Raw genomic sequence first — 19503 nt, forward strand, 5'->3', positions numbered from 1 at the left:
GACTCCAGATTCAGGTACAGAGACGCCAGGCTCAGGTACAGAGACTCCAGACTCAGGTACAGAGACTCCAGGATCAGCTACGGGGCTCCAGACTCAGGTACAGAGACTCCAGACTCAGGTATAGAGACTCCAGACTCAGGTACAGAGACTCCAGATTCAGGTACAGAGACTCCAGATTCAGGTACAGAGACTCCAGACTCAGGTACAGAGACTCCAGGCTCAGGTACAGAGACTCCAAGCTCAGGTACAGAGACTCCAGACTCAGGTACAGAGACTCAAGACTCAGGTACAGGGCTCCAGGCTCAGGTAAAGAGACTCCAGACTCAGGTACAGAGACTCCAGATTCAGGTACAGAGACTCCAGACTCAAGTACAGAGACTCCAGGCTCAGGTACAGAGACTCCAAGCTCAGGTACAGAGACTCCAGACTCAGGTACAGAGACTCAAGACTCAGGTACAGGGCTCCAGGCTCAGGTACAGAGACTCCAGACTCAGGTACAGAGACTCCAGATTCAGGTACAGAGACTCCAGACTCAGGTACAGTGACTCCAGATTCACGTACAGAGACTCCAGACTCAGGTACAGAGACTCCAGGCACAGGTACAGAGACTCCAGACTCAGGTACAGAGACTCCAGATTCAGGTACAGAGACTCCAGACTCAGGTACAGAGACTCTAGGCTCAGGTACAGAGACTCCAAGCTCAGGTACAGAGACTCCAGACTCAGGTACAGAGACTCAAGACTCAGGTACAGAGACTCCAGGCTCAGGTACAGAGACTCCAGGCTCAGGTACAGAGACTCCAAGCTCAGGTACAGAGACTCCAGATTTAGGTACAGAGACTCCAGACTCAGGTACAGAGACTCCAGGCTCAGGTACAGAGACGCCAGGCTCAGGTACAGAGACTCCAGACTCAGGTACAGAGACTCTAGGATCAGCTACAGGGCTCCAGACTCAGGTACAGAGACTCCAGACTCAGGTACAGAGACTCCAGACTCAGGTACAGAGACTCCAGATTTAGGTACAGAGACTCCAGATTCAGGTACAGAGACTCCAGGCTCAGGTACAGAGACTGCAAGCTCAGGTACAGAGACTCCAGACTCAGGTACAGAGACTCAAGACTCAGGTACAGGGCTCCAGGCTCAGGTACAGAGACTCCAGACTCAGGTACAGAGACGCCAGATTCAGGTACAGAGACTCCAGACTCTGGTACAGAGACTCCAGATTCAGGTACAGAGACTCCAGACTCAGGTACAGAGACTCCAGATTCAGGTACAGAGACTCCAGGCTCAGGTACAGAGACTCCAGACTCAGGTACAGATACGCCAGGCTCAGGTACAGAGACTCCAGACTCAGGTACAGAGACTCCAGGATCAGCTACGGGGCTCCAGACTCAGGTACAGAGACTCCAGACTCAGGTACAGAGACTCCAGACTCAGGTACAGAGACTCCAGACTCAGGTACAGAGACTCCAGATTCAGGTACAGAGACTCCAGGCTCAGGCACAGAGACTCCAGACTCAGGTACAGATACGCCAGGCTCAGGTACAGAGACTCCAGACTCAGGTACAGAGACTCCAGGATCAGCTACGGGGCTCCAGACTCAGGTACAGAGACTCCAGACTCAGGTACAGAGACTCCAGACTCAGGTACAGAGACTCCAGATTCAGGTACAGAGACTCCAGATTCAGGTACAGAGACTCCAGACTCAGGTACAGAGACTCCAGACTCAGGAACAGAGACTCCAGATTCAGGTACAGAGACTCCAGACTCAGGTACAGAGACTCAAGACTCAGGTACAGGGCTCTAGGCTCAGGTAAAGAGACTCCAGACTCAGGTACAGAGATTCCTAATTCAGGTACATAGACTCCAGATTCATGTACAGAGACTCCAGATTCAGGTACAGAGACTCCAGACTCAAGTACAGAGACTCCAGACTCAGTTACAGAGACTCCAGATTCAGGTACAGAGACTCCAGGCTCAGGTACAGAGACTCCAGACTCAAGTACAGAGACTTCAGGCTCAGGTACAGAGACTCCAAGCTCAGGTACAGAGACTCCAGACTCAGGTACAGATACTCAAGACTCAGGTACAGGGCTCCAGGCTCAGGTACAGAGACTCCAGACTCAGGTACAGAGACTCCAGATTCAGGTACAGAGACTCCAGACTCAGGTACAGAGACTCCAGATTCACGTACAGAGACTCCAGACTCAGGTACAGAGACTCCAGGCACAGGTACAGAGACTCCAGACTCAGGTACAGAGACTCCAGGCTCAGGTACAGAGACTCCAGACTCAGGTACAGAGACTCAAGACTCAGGTACAGGGCTCCAGGCTCAGGTACAGAGACTCCAGACTCAGGTACAGAGACTCCAGATTCAGGTACAGAGACTCCAGACTCTGGTACAGAGACTCCAGATTCAGGTACAGAGACTCCAGACTCAGGTACAGAGACTCTAGGATCAGCTACAGGGCTCCAGACTCAGGTACAGAGACTCCAGACTCAGGTACAGAGACTCCAGACTCAGGTACAGAGACTCCAGATTCAGGTACAGAGACTCCAGGCTCAGGTACAGAGACTCCAGACTCAGGTACAGAGACGCCAGGCTCAGGTACAGAGACTCAAGACTCAGGTACAGGGCTCCAGGCTCAGGTAAAGAGACTCCAGACTCAGGTACAGAGACTCCAGGCACAGGTACAGAGACTCCAGACTCAGGTACAGAGACTCCAGGCTCAGGTACAGAGACTCCAGGCTCAGGTACAGAGACTCCAAGCTCAGGTACAGAGACTCCAGATTTAGGTACAGAGACTCCAGACTCAGGTACAGAGACTCCAGGCTCAGGTACAGAGACGCCAGGCTCAGGTACAGAGACTCCAGACTCAGGTACAGAGACTCTAGGATCAGCTACAGGGCTCCAGACTCAGGTACAGAGACTCCAGACTCAGGTACAGAGACTCCAGACTCAGGTACAGAGACTCCAGATTTAGGTACAGAGACTCCAGATTCAGGTACAGAGACTCCAGGCTCAGGTACAGAGACTGCAAGCTCAGGTACAGAGACTCCAGACTCAGGTACAGAGACTCAAGACTCAGGTACAGGGCTCCAGGCTCAGGTACAGAGACTCCAGACTCAGGTACAGAGACGCCAGATTCAGGTACAGAGACTCCAGACTCTGGTACAGAGACTCCAGATTCAGGTACAGAGACTCCAGACTCAGGTACAGAGACTCCAGATTCAGGTACAGAGACTCCAGGCTCAGGTACAGAGACTCCAGACTCAGGTACAGATACGCCAGGCTCAGGTACAGACTCCAGACTCAGGTACAGAGACTCTAGGCTCAGGTACAGAGACTCCAAGCTCAGGTACAGAGACTCCAGACTCAGGTACAGAGACTCAAGACTCAGGTACAGAGACTCCAGGCTCAGGTACAGAGACTCCAGGCTCAGGTACAGAGACTCCAAGCTCAGGTACAGAGACTCCAGATTTAGGTACAGAGACTCCAGACTCAGGTACAGAGACTCCAGGCTCAGGTACAGAGACGCCAGGCTCAGGTACAGAGACTCCAGACTCAGGTACAGAGACTCTAGGATCAGCTACAGGGCTCCAGACTCAGGTACAGAGACTCCAGACTCAGGTACAGAGACTCCAGACTCAGGTACAGAGACTCCAGATTTAGGTACAGAGACTCCAGATTCAGGTACAGAGACTCCAGGCTCAGGTACAGAGACTGCAAGCTCAGGTACAGAGACTCCAGACTCAGGTACAGAGACTCAAGACTCAGGTACAGGGCTCCAGGCTCAGGTACAGAGACTCCAGACTCAGGTACAGAGACGCCAGATTCAGGTACAGAGACTCCAGACTCTGGTACAGAGACTCCAGATTCAGGTACAGAGACTCCAGACTCAGGTACAGAGACTCCAGATTCAGGTACAGAGACTCCAGGCTCAGGTACAGAGACTCCAGACTCAGGTACAGATACGCCAGGCTCAGGTACATAGACTCCAGACTCAGGTACAGAGACTCCAGGATCAGCTACGGGGCTCCAGACTCAGGTACAGAGACTCCAGACTCAGGTACAGAGACTCCAGACTCAGGTACAGAGACTCCAGACTCAGGTACAGAGACTCCAGATTCAGGTACAGAGACTCCAGGCTCAGGCACAGAGACTCCAGACTCAGGTACAGATACGCCAGGCTCAGGTACAGAGACTCCAGACTCAGGTACAGAGACTCCAGGATCAGCTACGGGGCTCCAGACTCAGGTACAGAGACTCCAGACTCAGGTACAGAGACTCCAGACTCAGGTACAGAGACTCCAGATTCAGGTACAGAGACTCCAGATTCAGGTACAGAGACTCCAGACTCAGGTACAGAGACTCCAGACTCAGGTACAGAGACTCCAGATTCAGGTACAGAGACTCCAGACTCAGGTACAGAGACTCAAGACTCAGGTACAGGGCTCTAGGCTCAGGTAAAGAGACTCCAGACTCAGGTACAGAGATTCCTAATTCAGGTACATAGACTCCAGATTCATGTACAGAGACTCCAGATTCAGGTACAGAGACTCCAGACTCAAGTACAGAGACTCCAGACTCAGTTACAGAGACTCCAGATTCAGGTACAGAGACTCCAGGCTCAGGTACAGAGACTCCAGACTCAAGTACAGAGACTTCAGGCTCAGGTACAGAGACTCCAAGCTCAGGTACAGAGACTCCAGACTCAGGTACAGATACTCAAGACTCAGGTACAGGGCTCCAGGCTCAGGTACAGAGACTCCAGACTCAGGTACAGAGACTCCAGATTCAGGTACAGAGACTCCAGACTCAGGTACAGAGACTCCAGATTCACGTACAGAGACTCCAGACTCAGGTACAGAGACTCCAGGCACAGGTACAGAGACTCCAGACTCAGGTACAGAGACTCCAGGCTCAGGTACAGAGACTCCAGACTCAGGTACAGAGACTCAAGACTCAGGTACAGGGCTCCAGGCTCAGGTACAGAGACTCCAGACTCAGGTACAGAGACTCCAGATTCAGGTACAGAGACTCCAGACTCTGGTACAGAGACTCCAGATTCAGGTACAGAGACTCCAGGCTCAGGTACAGAGACTCTAGGATCAGCTACAGGGCTCCAGACTCAGGTACAGAGACTCCAGACTCAGGTACAGAGACTCCAGACTCAGGTACAGAGACTCCAGATTCAGGTACAGAGACTCCAGGCTCAGGTACAGAGACTCCAGACTCAGGTACAGAGACGCCAGGCTCAGGTACAGAGACTCAAGACTCAGGTACAGGGCTCCAGGCTCAGGTAAAGAGACTCCAGACTCAGGTACAGAGACTCCAGGCACAGGTACAGAGACTCCAGACTCAGGTACAGAGACTCCAGGCTCAGGTACAGAGACTCCAGGCTCAGGTACAGAGACTCCAAGCTCAGGTACAGAGACTCCAGATTTAGGTACAGAGACTCCAGACTCAGGTACAGAGACTCCAGGCTCAGGTACAGAGACGCCTTGCTCAGGTACAGAGACTCCAGACTCAGGTACAGAGACTCTAGGATCAGCTACAGGGCTCCAGACTCAGGTACAGAGACTCCAGACTCAGGTACAGAGACTCCAGACTCAGGTACAGAGACTCCAGATTTAGGTACAGAGACTCCAGATTCAGGTACAGAGACTCCAGGCTCAGGTACAGAGACTGCAAGCTCAGGTACAGAGACTCCAGACTCAGGTACAGAGACTCAAGACTCAGGTACAGGGCTCCAGGCTCAGGTACAGAGACTCCAGACTCAGGTACAGAGACGCCAGATTCAGGTACAGAGACTCCAGACTCTGGTACAGAGACTCCAGATTCAGGTACAGAGACTCCAGACTCAGGTACAGAGACTCCAGATTCAGGTACAGAGACTCCAGGCTCAGGTACAGAGACTCCAGACTCAGGTACAGATACGCCAGGCTCAGGTACAGAGACTCCAGACTCAGGTACAGAGACTCCAGATTCAGGTACAGAGACTCCAGGCTCAGGTACAGAGACTCCAGACTCAGGTACAGATACGCCAGGCTCAGGTACAGAGACTCCAGACTCAGGTACAGAGACTCCAGGATCAGCTACGGGGCTCCAGACTCAGGTACAGAGACTCCAGACTCAGGTACAGAGACTCCAGACTCAGGTACAGAGACTCCAGATTCAGGTACAGAGACTCCAGATTCAGGTACAGAGACTCCAGACTCAGGTACAGAGACTCCAGACTCAGGTACAGAGACTCCAGATTCAGGTACAGAGACTCCAGACTCAGGTACAGAGACTCAAGACTCAGGTACAGGGCTCCAGGCTCAGGTAAAGAGACTCCAGACTCAGGTACAGAGACTCCAAATTCAGGTACAGAGACTCCAGATTCAGGTACAGAGACTCCAGATTGAGGTACAGAGACTCCAGACTCAAGTACAGAGACTCCAGACTCAGTTACAGAGACTCCAGATTCAGGTACAGAGACTCCAGGCTCAGGTACAGAGACTCCAGACTCAAGTACAGAGACTTCAGGCTCAGGTACAGAGACTCCAAGCTCAGGTACAGAGACTCCAGACTCAGGTACAGATACTCAAGACTCAGGTACAGGGCTCCAGGCTCAGGTACAGAGACTCCAGACTCAGGTACAGAGACTCCAGATTCAGGTACAGAGACTCCAGACTCAGGTACAGAGACTCCAGATTCACGTACAGAGACTCCAGACTCAGGTACAGAGACTCCAGGCACAGGTACAGAGACTCCAGACTCAGGTACAGAGACTCCAGGCTCAGGTACAGAGACTCCAGACTCAGGTACAGAGACTCAAGACTCAGGTACAGGGCTCCAGGCTCAGGTACAGAGACTCCAGACTCAGGTACAGAGACTCCAGATTCAGGTACAGAGACTCCAGACTCTGGTACAGAGACTCCAGATTCAGGTACAGAGACTCCAGACTCAGGTACAGAGACTCTAGGATCAGCTACAGGGCTCCAGACTCAGGTACAGAGACTCCAGACTCAGGTACAGAGACTCCAGACTCAGGTACAGAGACTCCAGATTCAGGTACAGAGACTCCAGGCTCAGGTACAGAGACTCCAGACTCAGGTACAGAGACGCCAGGCTCAGGTACAGAGACTCAAGACTCAGGTACAGGGCTCCAGGCTCAGGTAAAGAGACTCCAGACTCAGGTACAGAGACTCCAGATTCAGGTACAGAGACTCCAGATTCAGGTACAGAGACTCCAGATTCAGGTACAGAGACTCCAGATTCAGGTACAGAGACTCCAGACTCAGGTACAGAGACTCCAGATTCACGTACAGAGACTCCAGACTCAGGTACAGAGACTCCAGGCACAGGTACAGAGACTCCAGACTCAGGTACAGAGACTCCAGGCTCAGGTACAGAGACTCCAGACTCAGGTACAGAGACTCAAGACTCAGGTACAGGGCTCCAGGCTCAGGTACAGAGACTCCAGACTCAGGTACAGAGACTCCAGATTCAGGTACAGAGACTCCAGACTCTGGTACAGAGACTCCAGATTCAGGTACAGAGACTCCAGACTCAGGTACAGAGACTCTAGGATCAGCTACAGGGCTCCAGACTCAGGTACAGAGACTCCAGACTCAGGTACAGAGACTCCAGACTCAGGTACAGAGACTCCAGATTCAGGTACAGAGACTCCAGGCTCAGGTACAGAGACTCCAGACTCAGGTACAGAGACGCCAGGCTCAGGTACAGAGACTCAAGACTCAGGTACAGGGCTCCAGGCTCAGGTAAAGAGACTCCAGACTCAGGTACAGAGACTCCAGATTCAGGTACAGAGACTCCAGATTCAGGTACAGACACTCCAGATTCAGGTACAGAGACTCCAGACTCAGGTACAGAGACTCTAGGATCAGCTACAAGGCTCCAGACTCAGGTACAGAGACTCCAGACTCAGGTACAGAGACTCCAGACTCAGGTACAGAGACTCCAGATTCAGGTACAGAGACTCCAGGCTCAGGTACAGAGACTCCAGACTCAAGTACAGAGACTCCAGGCTCAGGTACAGAGACTCCAAGCTCAGGTACAGAGACTCCAGACTCAGGTACAGAGACTCAAGACTCAGGTACAGGGCTCCAGGCTCAGGTACAGAGACTCCAGACTCAGGTACAGAGACTCCAGATTCAGGTACAGAGACTCCAGACTCAGGTACAGTGACTCCAGATTCACGTACAGAGACTCCAGACTCAGGTACAGAGACTCCAGGCACAGGTACAGAGACTCCAGACTCAGGTACAGAGACTCCAGATTCAGGTACAAAGACTCCAGACTCAGGTACAGAGACTCTAGGCTCAGGTACAGAGACTCCAAGCTCAGGTACAGAGACTCCAGACTCAGGTACAGAGACTCAAGACTCAGGTACAGAGACTCCAGGCTCAGGTACAGAGACTCCAGGCTCAGGTACAGAGACTCAAAGCTCAGGTACAGAGACTCCAGATTTAGGTACAGAGACTCCAGACTCAGGTACAGAGACTCCAGGCTCAGGTACAGAGACGCCAGGCTCAGGTACAGAGACTCCAGACTCAGGTACAGAGACTCTAGGATCAGCTACAGGGCTCCAGACTCAGGTACAGAGACTCCAGACTCAGGTACAGAGACTCCAGACTCAGGTACAGAGACTCCAGATTCAGGTACAGAGACTCCAGGCTCAGGTACAGAGACTCCAGACTCAGGTACAGATACTCCAGGCTCAGGTACAGAGACTCCAGACTCAGGTACAGAGACTCCAGACTCAGGTACAGAGACTCCAGATTCAGGTACAGAGACTCCAGATTCAGGTACAGAGACTCCAGACTCAAGTACAGAGACTCCAGGCTCAGGTACAGAGACTCCAAGCTCAGGTACAGAGACTCCAGACTCAGGTACAGAGACTCAAGACTCAGGTACAGGGCTCCAGGCTCAGGTAAAGAGACTCCAGACTCAGGTACAGAGACTCCAGATTCAGGTACAGAGACTCCAGATTCAGGTACAGAGACTCCAGATTCAGGTACAGAGACTCCAGACTCAAGCACAGAGACTCCAGACTCAGGTACAGAGACTCCAGATTCAGGTACAGAGACTCCAGGCTCAGGTACAGAGACTCCAGACTCAAGTACAGAGACTCCAGGCTCAGGAACAGAGACTCCAAGCTCAGGTACAGAGACTCCAGACTCAGGTACAGAGACTCAAGACTCAGGTACAGGGCTCCAGGCTCAGGTACAGAGACTCCAGACTCAGGTACAGAGACTCCAGATTCAGGTACAGAGACTCCAGACTCAGGTACAGAGACTCCAGATTCACGTACAGAGACTCCAGACTCAGGTACAGAGACTCCAGGCACAGGTACAGAGACTCCAGACTCAGGTACAGAGACTCCAGGCTCAGGTACAGAGACTCCAGACTCAGGTACAGAAACTCCAGATTCAGGTACAGAGACTCCAGGCTCAGGTACAGAGACTCCAGACTCAAGTACAGAGACTCCAGGCTCAGGTACAGAGACTCCAAGCTCAGGTACAGAGACTCCAGACTCAGGTACAGCGACTCAAGACTCAGGTACAGGGCTCCAGGCTCAGGTACAGAGACTCCAGACTCAGGTACAGAGACTCCAGATTCAGGTACAGAGACTCCAGACTCAGGTACAGAGACGCCAGGCTCAGGTACAGAGACTCCAGACTCAGGTACAGAGACTCCAGGCTCAGGTACAGAGACTCCAGACTCAGGTACAGAGACGCCAGGCTCAGGTACAGAGACTCCAGACTCAGGTACAGAGACTCCAGGATCAGCTACGGGGCTCCAGACTCAGGTACAGAGACTCCAGACTCAGGTATAGAGACTCCAGACTCAGGTACAGAGACTCCAGATTCAGGTACAGAGACTCCAGATTCAGGTACAGAGACTCCAGACTCAGGTACAGAGACTCCAGGCTCAGGTACAGAGACTCCAAGCTCAGGTACAGAGACTCCAGACTCAGGTACAGAGACTCAAGACTCAGGTACAGGGCTCCAGGCTCAGGTAAAGAGACTCCAGACTCAGGTACAGAGACTCCAGATTCAGGTACAGAGACTCCAGACTCAAGTACAGAGACTCCAGGCTCAGGTACAGAGACTCCAAGCTCAGGTACAGAGACTCCAGACTCAGGTACAGAGACTCAAGACTCAGGTACAGGGCTCCAGGCTCAGGTACAGAGACTCCAGACTCAGGTACAGAGACTCCAGATTCAGGTACAGAGACTCCAGACTCAGGTACAGTGACTCCAGATTCACGTACAGAGACTCCAGACTCAGGTACAGAGACTCCAGGCACAGGTACAGAGACTCCAGACTCAGGTACAGAGACTCCAGATTCAGGTACAGAGACTCCAGACTCAGGTACAGAGACTCTAGGCTCAGGTACAGAGACTCCAAGCTCAGGTACAGAGACTCCAGATTCAGGTACAGAGACTCCAGGCTCAGGTACAGAGACTCCAGACTCAGGTACAGAGACGCCAGGCTCAGGTACAGAGACTCCAGACTCAGGTACAGAGACTCCAGGATCAGCTACGGGGCTCCAGACTCAGGTACAGAGACTCCAGACTCAGGTATAGAGACTCCAGACTCAGGTACAGAGACTCCAGATTCAGGTACAGAGACTCCAGATTCAGGTACAGAGACTCCAGACTCAGGTACAGAGACTCCAGGCTCAGGTACAGAGACTCCAGACTCAGGTACAGAGACTCCAGGATCAGCTACGGGGCTCCAGACTCAGGTACAGAGACTCCAGACTCAGGTATAGAGACTCCAGACTCAGGTACAGAGACTCCAGATTCAGGTACAGAGACTCCAGATTCAGGTACAGAGACTCCAGACTCAGGTACAGAGACTCCAGGCTCAGGTACAGAGACTCCAAGCTCAGGTACAGAGACTCCAGACTCAGGTACAGAGACTCAAGACTCAGGTACAGGGCTCCAGGCTCAGGTAAAGAGACTCCAGACTCAGGGACAGAGACTCCAGATTCAGGTACAGAGACTCCAGACTCAAGTACAGAGACTGCAGGCTCAGGTACAGAGACTCCAAGCTCAGGTACAGAGACTCCAGACTCAGGTATAGAGACTCCAGACTCAGGTACAGAGACTCCAGATTCAGGTACAGAGACTCCAGATTCAGGTACAGAGACTCCAGACTCAGGTACAGAGACTCCAGGCTCAGGTACAGAGACTCCAAGCTCAGGTACAGAGACTCCAGACTCAGGTACAGAGACTCAAGACTCAGGTACAGGGCTCCAGGCTCAGGTAAAGAGACTCCAGACTCAGGTACAGAGACTCCAGATTCAGGTACAGAGACTCCAGACTCAAGTACAGAGACTGCAGGCTCAGGTACAGAGACTCCAAGCTCAGGTACAGAGACTCCAGACTCAGGTACAGAGACTCAAGACTCAGGTACAGGGCTCCAGGCTCAGGTACAGAGACTCCAGACTCAGGTACAGAGACTCCAGATTCAGGTACAGAGACTCCAGACTCAGGTACAGTGACTCCAGATTCACGTACAGAGACTCCAGACTCAGGTACAGAGACTCCAGGCTCAGGTACAGAGACGCCAGGCTCAGGTACAGAGACTCTAGACTCAGGTACAGAGACTCTAGGATCAGCTACAGGGCTCCAGACTCAGGTACAGAGACTCCAGACTCAGGTACAGAGACTCCAGACTCAGGTACAGAGACTCCAGATTTAGGTACAGAGACTCCAGATTCAGGTACAGAGACTCCAGGCTCAGGTACAGAGACTGCAAGCTCAGGTACAGAGACTCCAGACTCAGGTACAGAGACTCAAGACTCAGGTACAGGGCTCCAGGCTCAGGTACAGAGACTCCAGACTCAGGTACAGAGACTCCAGGCTCAGGTACAGAGACGCCAGGCTCAGGTACAGAGACTCCAGACTCAGGTACAGAGACTCTAGGATCAGCTACAGGGCTCCAGACTCAGGTACAGAGACTCCAGACTCAGGTACAGAGACTCCAGACTCAGGTACAGAGACTCCAGATTTAGGTACAGAGACTCCAGATTCAGGTACAGAGACTCCAGGCTCAGGTACAGAGACTGCAAGCTCAGGTACAGAGACTCCAGACTCAGGTACAGAGACTCAAGACTCAGGTACAGGGCTCCAGGCTCAGGTACAGAGACTCCAGACTCAGGTACAGAGACGCCAGATTCAGGTACAGAGACTCCAGACTCTGGTACAGAGACTCCAGATTCAGGTACAGAGACTCCAGACTCAGGTACAGAGACTCCAGATTCAGGTACAGAGACTCCAGGCTCAGGTACAGAGACTCCAGACTCAGGTACAGATACGCCAGGCTCAGGTACAGAGACTCCAGACTCAGGTACAGAGACTCCAGGATCAGCTACGGGGCTCCAGACTCAGGTACAGAGACTCCAGACTCAGGTACAGAGACTCCAGACTCAGGTACAGAGACTCCAGACTCAGGTACAGAGACTCCAGATTCAGGTACAGAGACTCCAGGCTCAGGTACAGAGACTCCAGACTCAGGTACAGATACGCCAGGCTCAGGTACAGAGACTCCAGACTCAGGTACAGAGACTCCAGGATCAGCTACGGGGCTCCAGACTCAGGTACAGAGACTCCAGACTCAGGTACAGAGACTCCAGACTCAGGTACAGAGACTCCAGATTCAGGTACAGAGACTCCAGATTCAGGTACAGAGACTCCAGACTCAGGTACAGAGACTCCAGACTCAGGTACAGAGACTCCAGATTCAGGTACAGAGACTCCAGACTCAGGTACAGAGACTCAAGACTCAGGTACAGGGCTCCAGGCTCAGGTAAAGAGACTCCAGACTCAGGTACAGAGACTCCAAATTCAGGTACAGAGACTCCAGATTCAGGTACAGAGACTCCAGATTGAGGTACAGAGACTCCAGACTCAAGTACAGAGACTCCAGACTCAGTTACAGAGACTCCAGATTCAGGTACAGAGACTCCAGACTCTGGTACAGAGACTCCAGATTCAGGTACAGAGACTCCAGACTCAGGTACAGAGACTCTAGGATCAGCTACAGGGCTCCAGACTCAGGTACAGAGACTCCAGACTCAGGTACAGAGACTCCAGACTCAGGTACAGAGACTCCAGATTCAGGTACAGAGACTCCAGGCTCAGGTACAGAGACTCCAGACTCAGGTACAGAGACGCCAGGCTCAGGTACAGAGACTCAAGACTCAGGTACAGGGCTCCAGGCTCAGGTAAAGAGACTCCAGACTCAGGTACAGAGACTCCAGATTCAGGTACAGAGACTCCAGATTCAGGTACAGACACTCCAGATTCAGGTACAGAGACTCCAGACTCAGGTACAGAGACTCTAGGATCAGCTACAAGGCTCCAGACTCAGGTACAGAGACTCCAGACTCAGGTACAGAGACTCCAGACTCAGGTACAGAGACTCCAGATTCAGGTACAGAGACTCCAGGCTCAGGTACAGAGACTCCAGACTCAAGTACAGAGACTCCAGGCTCAGGTACAGAGACTCCAAGCTCAGGTACAGAGACTCCAGACTCAGGTACAGAGACTCAAGACTCAGGTACAGGGCTCCAGGCTCAGGTACAGAGACTCCAGACTCAGGTACAGAGACTCCAGATTCAGGTACAGAGACTCCAGACTCAGGTACAGTGACTCCAGATTCACGTACAGAGACTCCAGACTCAGGTACAGAGACTCCAGGCACAGGTACAGAGACTCCAGACTCAGGTACAGAGACTCCAGATTCAGGTACAAAGACTCCAGACTCAGGTACAGAGACTCTAGGCTCAGGTACAGAGACTCCAAGCTCAGGTACAGAGACTCCAGACTCAGGTACAGAGACTCAAGACTCAGGTACAGAGACTCCAGGCTCAGGTACAGAGACTCCAGGCTCAGGTACAGAGACTCAAAGCTCAGGTACAGAGACTCCAGATTTAGGTACAGAGACTCCAGACTCAGGTACAGAGACTCTAGGCTCAGGTACAGAGACTCCAGGCTCAGGTACAGAGACGCCAGGCTCAGGTACAGAGACTCCAGACTCAGGTACAGAGACTCTAGGATCAGCTACAGGGCTCCAGACTCAGGTACAGAGACTCCAGACTCAGGTACAGAGACTCCAGACTCAGGTACAGAGACTCCAGATTCAGGTACAGAGACTCCAGGCTCAGGTACAGAGACTCCAGACTCAGGTACAGATACTCCAGGCTCAGGTACAGAGACTCCAGACTCAGGTACAGAGACTCCAGACTCAGGTACAGAGACTCCAGATTCAGGTACAGAGACTCCAGATTCAGGTACAGAGACTCCAGACTCAAGTACAGAGACTCCAGGCTCAGGTACAGAGACTCCAAGCTCAGGTACAGAGACTCCAGACTCAGGTACAGAGACTCAAGACTCAGGTACAGGGCTCCAGGCTCAGGTAAAGAGACTCCAGACTCAGGTACAGAGACTCCAGATTCAGGTACAGAGACTCCAGATTCAGGTACAGAGACTCCAGATTCAGGTACAGAGACTCCAGACTCAAGCACAGAGACTCCAGACTCAGGTACAGAGACTCCAGATTCAGGTACAGAGACTCCAGGCTCAGGTACAGAGACTCCAGACTCAAGTACAGAGACTCCAGGCTCAGGAACAGAGACTCCAAGCTCAGGTACAGAGACTCCAGACTCAGGTACAGAGACTCAAGACTCAGGTACAGGGCTCCAGGCTCAGGTACAGAGACTCCAGACTCAGGTACAGAGACTCCAGATTCAGGTACAGAGACTCCAGACTCAGGTACAGAGACTCCAGATTCACGTACAGAGACTCCAGACTCAGGTACAGAGACTCCAGGCACAGGTACAGAGACTCCAGACTCAGGTACAGAGACTCCAGGCTCAGGTACAGAGACTCCAGACTCAGGTACAGAAACTCCAGATTCAGGTACAGAGACTCCAGGCTCAGGTACAGAGACTCCAGACTCAAGTACAGAGACTCCAGGCTCAGGTACAGAGACTCCAAGCTCAGGTACAGAGACTCCAGACTCAGGTACAGCGACTCAAGACTCAGGTACAGGGCTCCAGGCTCAGGTACAGAGACTCCAGACTCAGGTACAGAGACTCCAGATTCAGGTACAGAGACTCCAGACTCAGGTACAGAGACGCCAGGCTCAGGTACAGAGACTCCAGACTCAGGTACAGAGACTCCAGGCTCAGGTACAGAGACTCCAGACTCAGGTACAGAGACGCCAGGCTCAGGTACAGAGACTCCAGACTCAGGTACAGAGACTCCAGGATCAGCTACGGGGCTCCAGACTCAGGTACAGAGACTCCAGACTCAGGTATAGAGACTCCAGACTCAGGTACAGAGACTCCAGATTCAGGTACAGAGACTCCAGATTCAGGTACAGAGACTCCAGACTCAGGTACAGAGACTCCAGGCTCAGGTACAGAGACTCCAAGCTCAGGTACAGAGACTCCAGACTCAGGTACAGAGACTCAAGACTCAGGTACAGGGCTCCAGGCTCAGGTAAAGAGACTCCAGACTCAGGTACAGAGACTCCAGATTCAGGTACAGAGACTCCAGACTCAAGTACAGAGACTCCAGGCTCAGGTACAGAGACTCCAAGCTCAGGTACAGAGACTCCAGACTCAGGTACAGAGACTCAAGACTCAGGTACAGGGCTCCAGGCTCAGGTACAGAGACTCCAGACTCAGGTACAGAGACTCCAGATTCAGGTACAGAGACTCCAGACTCAGGTACAGTGACTCCAGATTCACGTACAGAGACTCCAGACTCAGGTACAGAGACTCCAGGCACAGGTACAGAGACTCCAGACTCAGGTACAGAGACTCCAGATTCAGGTACAGAGACTCCAGACTCAGGTACAGAGACTCTAGGCTCAGGTACAGAGACTCCAAGCTCAGGTACAGAGACTCCAGATTCAGGTACAGAGACTCCAGGCTCAGGTACAGAGACTCCAGACTCAGGTACAGAGACGCCAGGCTCAGGTACAGAGACTCCAGACTCAGGTACAGAGACTCCAGGATCAGCTACGGGGCTCCAGACTCAGGTACAGAGACTCCAGACTCAGGTATAGAGACTCCAGACTCAGGTACAGAGACTCCAGATTCAGGTACAGAGACTCCAGATTCAGGTACAGAGACTCCAGACTCAGGTACAGAGACTCCAGGCTCAGGTACAGAGACTCCAGACTCAGGTACAGAGACTCCAGGATCAGCTACGGGGCTCCAGACTCAGGTACAGAGACTCCAGACTCAGGTATAGAGACTCCAGACTCAGGTACAGAGACTCCAGATTCAGGTACAGAGACTCCAGATTCAGGTACAGAGACTCCAGACTCAGGTACAGAGACTCCAGGCTCAGGTACAGAGACTCCAAGCTCAGGTACAGAGACTCCAGACTCAGGTACAGAGACTCAAGACTCAGGTACAGGGCTCCAGGCTCAGGTAAAGAGACTCCAGACTCAGGTACAGAGACTCCAGATTCAGGTACAGAGACTCCAGACTCAAGTACAGAGACTGCAGGCTCAGGTACAGAGACTCCAAGCTCAGGTACAGAGACTCCAGACTCAGGTATAGAGACTCCAGACTCAGGTACAGAGACTCCAGATTCAGGTACAGAGACTCCAGATTCAGGTACAGAGACTCCAGACTCAGGTACAGAGACTCCAGGCTCAGGTACAGAGACTCCAAGCTCAGGTACAGAGACTCCAGACTCAGGTACAGAGACTCAAGACTCAGGTACAGGGCTCCAGGCTCAGGTAAAGAGACTCCAGACTCAGGTACAGAGACTCCAGATTCAGGTACAGAGACTCCAGACTCAAGTACAGAGACTGCAGGCTCAGGTACAGAGACTCCAAGCTCAGGTACAGAGACTCCAGACTCAGGTACAGAGACTCAAGACTCAGGTACAGGGCTCCAGGCTCAGGTACAGAGACTCCAGACTCAGGTACAGAGACTCCAGATTCAGGTACAGAGACTCCAGACTCAGGTACAGTGACTCCAGATTCACGTACAGAGACTCCAGACTCAGGTACAGAGACTCTAGGCTCAGGTACAGAGACGCCAGGCTCAGGTACAGAGACTCCAGACTCAGGTACAGAGACTCTAGGATCAGCTACAGGGCTCCAGACTCAGGTACAGAGACTCCAGACTCAGGTACAGAGACTCCAGACTCAGGTACAGAGACTCCAGATTTAGGTACAGAGACTCCAGATTCAGGTACAGAGACTCCAGGCTCAGGTACAGAGACTGCAAGCTCAGGTACAGAGACTCCAGACTCAGGTACAGAGACTCAAGACTCAGGTACAGGGCTCCAGGCTCAGGTACAGAGACTCCAGACTCAGGTACAGAGACTCCAGGCTCAGGTACAGAGACGCCAGGCTCAGGTACAGAGACTCCAGACTCAGGTACAGAGACTCTAGGATCAGCTACAGGGCTCCAGACTCAGGTACAGAGACTCCAGACTCAGGTACAGAGACTCCAGACTCAGGTACAGAGACTCCAGATTTAGGTACAGAGACTCCAGATTCAGGTACAGAGACTCCAGGCTCAGGTACAGAGACTGCAAGCTCAGGTACAGAGACTCCAGACTCAGGTACAGAGACTCAAGACTCAGGTACAGGGCTCCAGGCTCAGGTACAGAGACTCCAGACTCAGGTACAGAGACGCCAGATTCAGGTACAGAGACTCCAGACTCTGGTACAGAGACTCCAGATTCAGGTACAGAGACTCCAGACTCAGGTACAGAGACTCCAGATTCAGGTACAGAGACTCCAGGCTCAGGTACAGAGACTCCAGACTCAGGTACAGATACGCCAGGCTCAGGTACAGAGACTCCAGACTCAGGTACAGAGACTCCAGGATCAGCTACGGGGCTCCAGACTCAGGTACAGAGACTCCAGACTCAGGTACAGAGACTCCAGACTCAGGTACAGAGACTCCAGACTCAGGTACAGAGACTCCAGATTCAGGTACAGAGACTCCAGGCTCAGGTACAGAGACTCCAGACTCAGGTACAGATACGCCAGGCTCAGGTACAGAGACTCCAGACTCAGGTACAGAGACTCCAGGATCAGCTACGGGGCTCCAGACTCAGGTACAGAGACTCCAGACTCAGGTACAGAGACTCCAGACTCAGGTACAGAGACTCCAGATTCAGGTACAGAGACTCCAGATTCAGGTACAGAGACTCCAGACTCAGGTACAGAGACTCCAGACTCAGGTACAGAGACTCCAGATTCAGGTACAGAGACTCCAGACTCAGGTACAGAGACTCAAGACTCAGGTACAGGGCTCCAGGCTCAGGTAAAGAGACTCCAGACTCAGGTACAGAGACTCCAAATTCAGGTACAGAGACTCCAGATTCAGGTACAGAGACTCCAGATTGAGGTACAGAGACTCCAGACTCAAGTACAGAGACTCCAGACTCAGTTACAGAGACTCCAGATTCAGGTACAGAGACTCCAGGCTCAGGTACAGAGACTCCAGACTCAAGTACAGAGACTTCAGGCTCAGGTACAGAGACTCCAAGCTCAGGTACAGAGACTCCAGACTCAGGTACAGATACTCAAGACTCAGGTACAGGGCTCCAGGCTCAGGTACAGAGACTCCAGACTCAGGTACAGAGACTCCAGATTCAGGTACAGAGACTCCAGACTCAGGTACAGAGACTCCAGATTCACGTACAGAGACTCCAGACTCAGGTACAGAGACTCCAGGCACAGGTACAGAGACTCCAGACTCAGGTACAGAGACTCCAGGCTCAGGTACAGAGACTCCAGACTCAGGTACAGAGACTCAAGACTCAGGTACAGGGCTCCAGGCTCAGGTACAGAGACTCCAGACTCAGGTACAGAGACTCCAGATTCAGGTACAGAGACTCCAGACTCTGGTACAGAGACTCCAGATTCAGGTACAGAGACTCCAGACTCAGGTACAGAGACTCTAGGATCAGCTACAGGGCTCCAGACTCAGGTACAGAGACTCCAGACTCAGGTACAGAGACTCCAGACTCAGGTACAGAGACTCCAGATTCAGGTACAGAGACTCCAGGCTCAGGTACAGAGACTCCAGACTCAGGTACAGAGACGCCAGGCTCAGGTACAGAGACTCAAGACTCAGGTACAGGGCTCCAGGCTCAGGTAAAGAGACTCCAGACTCAGGTACAGAGACTCCAGATTCAGGTACAGAGACTCCAGATTCAGGTACAGACACTCCAGATTCAGGTACAGAGACTCCAGACTCAGGTACAGAGACTCTAGGATCAGCTACAAGGCTCCAGACTCAGGTACAGAGACTCCAGACTCAGGTACAGAGACTCCAGACTCAGGTACAGAGACTCCAGATTCAGGTACAGAGACTCCAGGCTCAGGTACAGAGACTCCAGACTCAAGTACAGAGACTCCAGGCTCAGGTACAGAGACTCCAAGCTCAGGTACAGAGACTCCAGACTCAGGTACAGAGACTCAAGACTCAGGT

The sequence above is a fragment of the Petromyzon marinus genome, chromosome 5, assembly GCF_048934315.1.
Source record: "Petromyzon marinus isolate PM22_M1 ecotype Great Lakes invasive population chromosome 5, UKy_Petmar_22M1.pri1.0, whole genome shotgun sequence".
Classification (NCBI taxonomy): domain Eukaryota; kingdom Metazoa; phylum Chordata; class Hyperoartia; order Petromyzontiformes; family Petromyzontidae; genus Petromyzon; species Petromyzon marinus.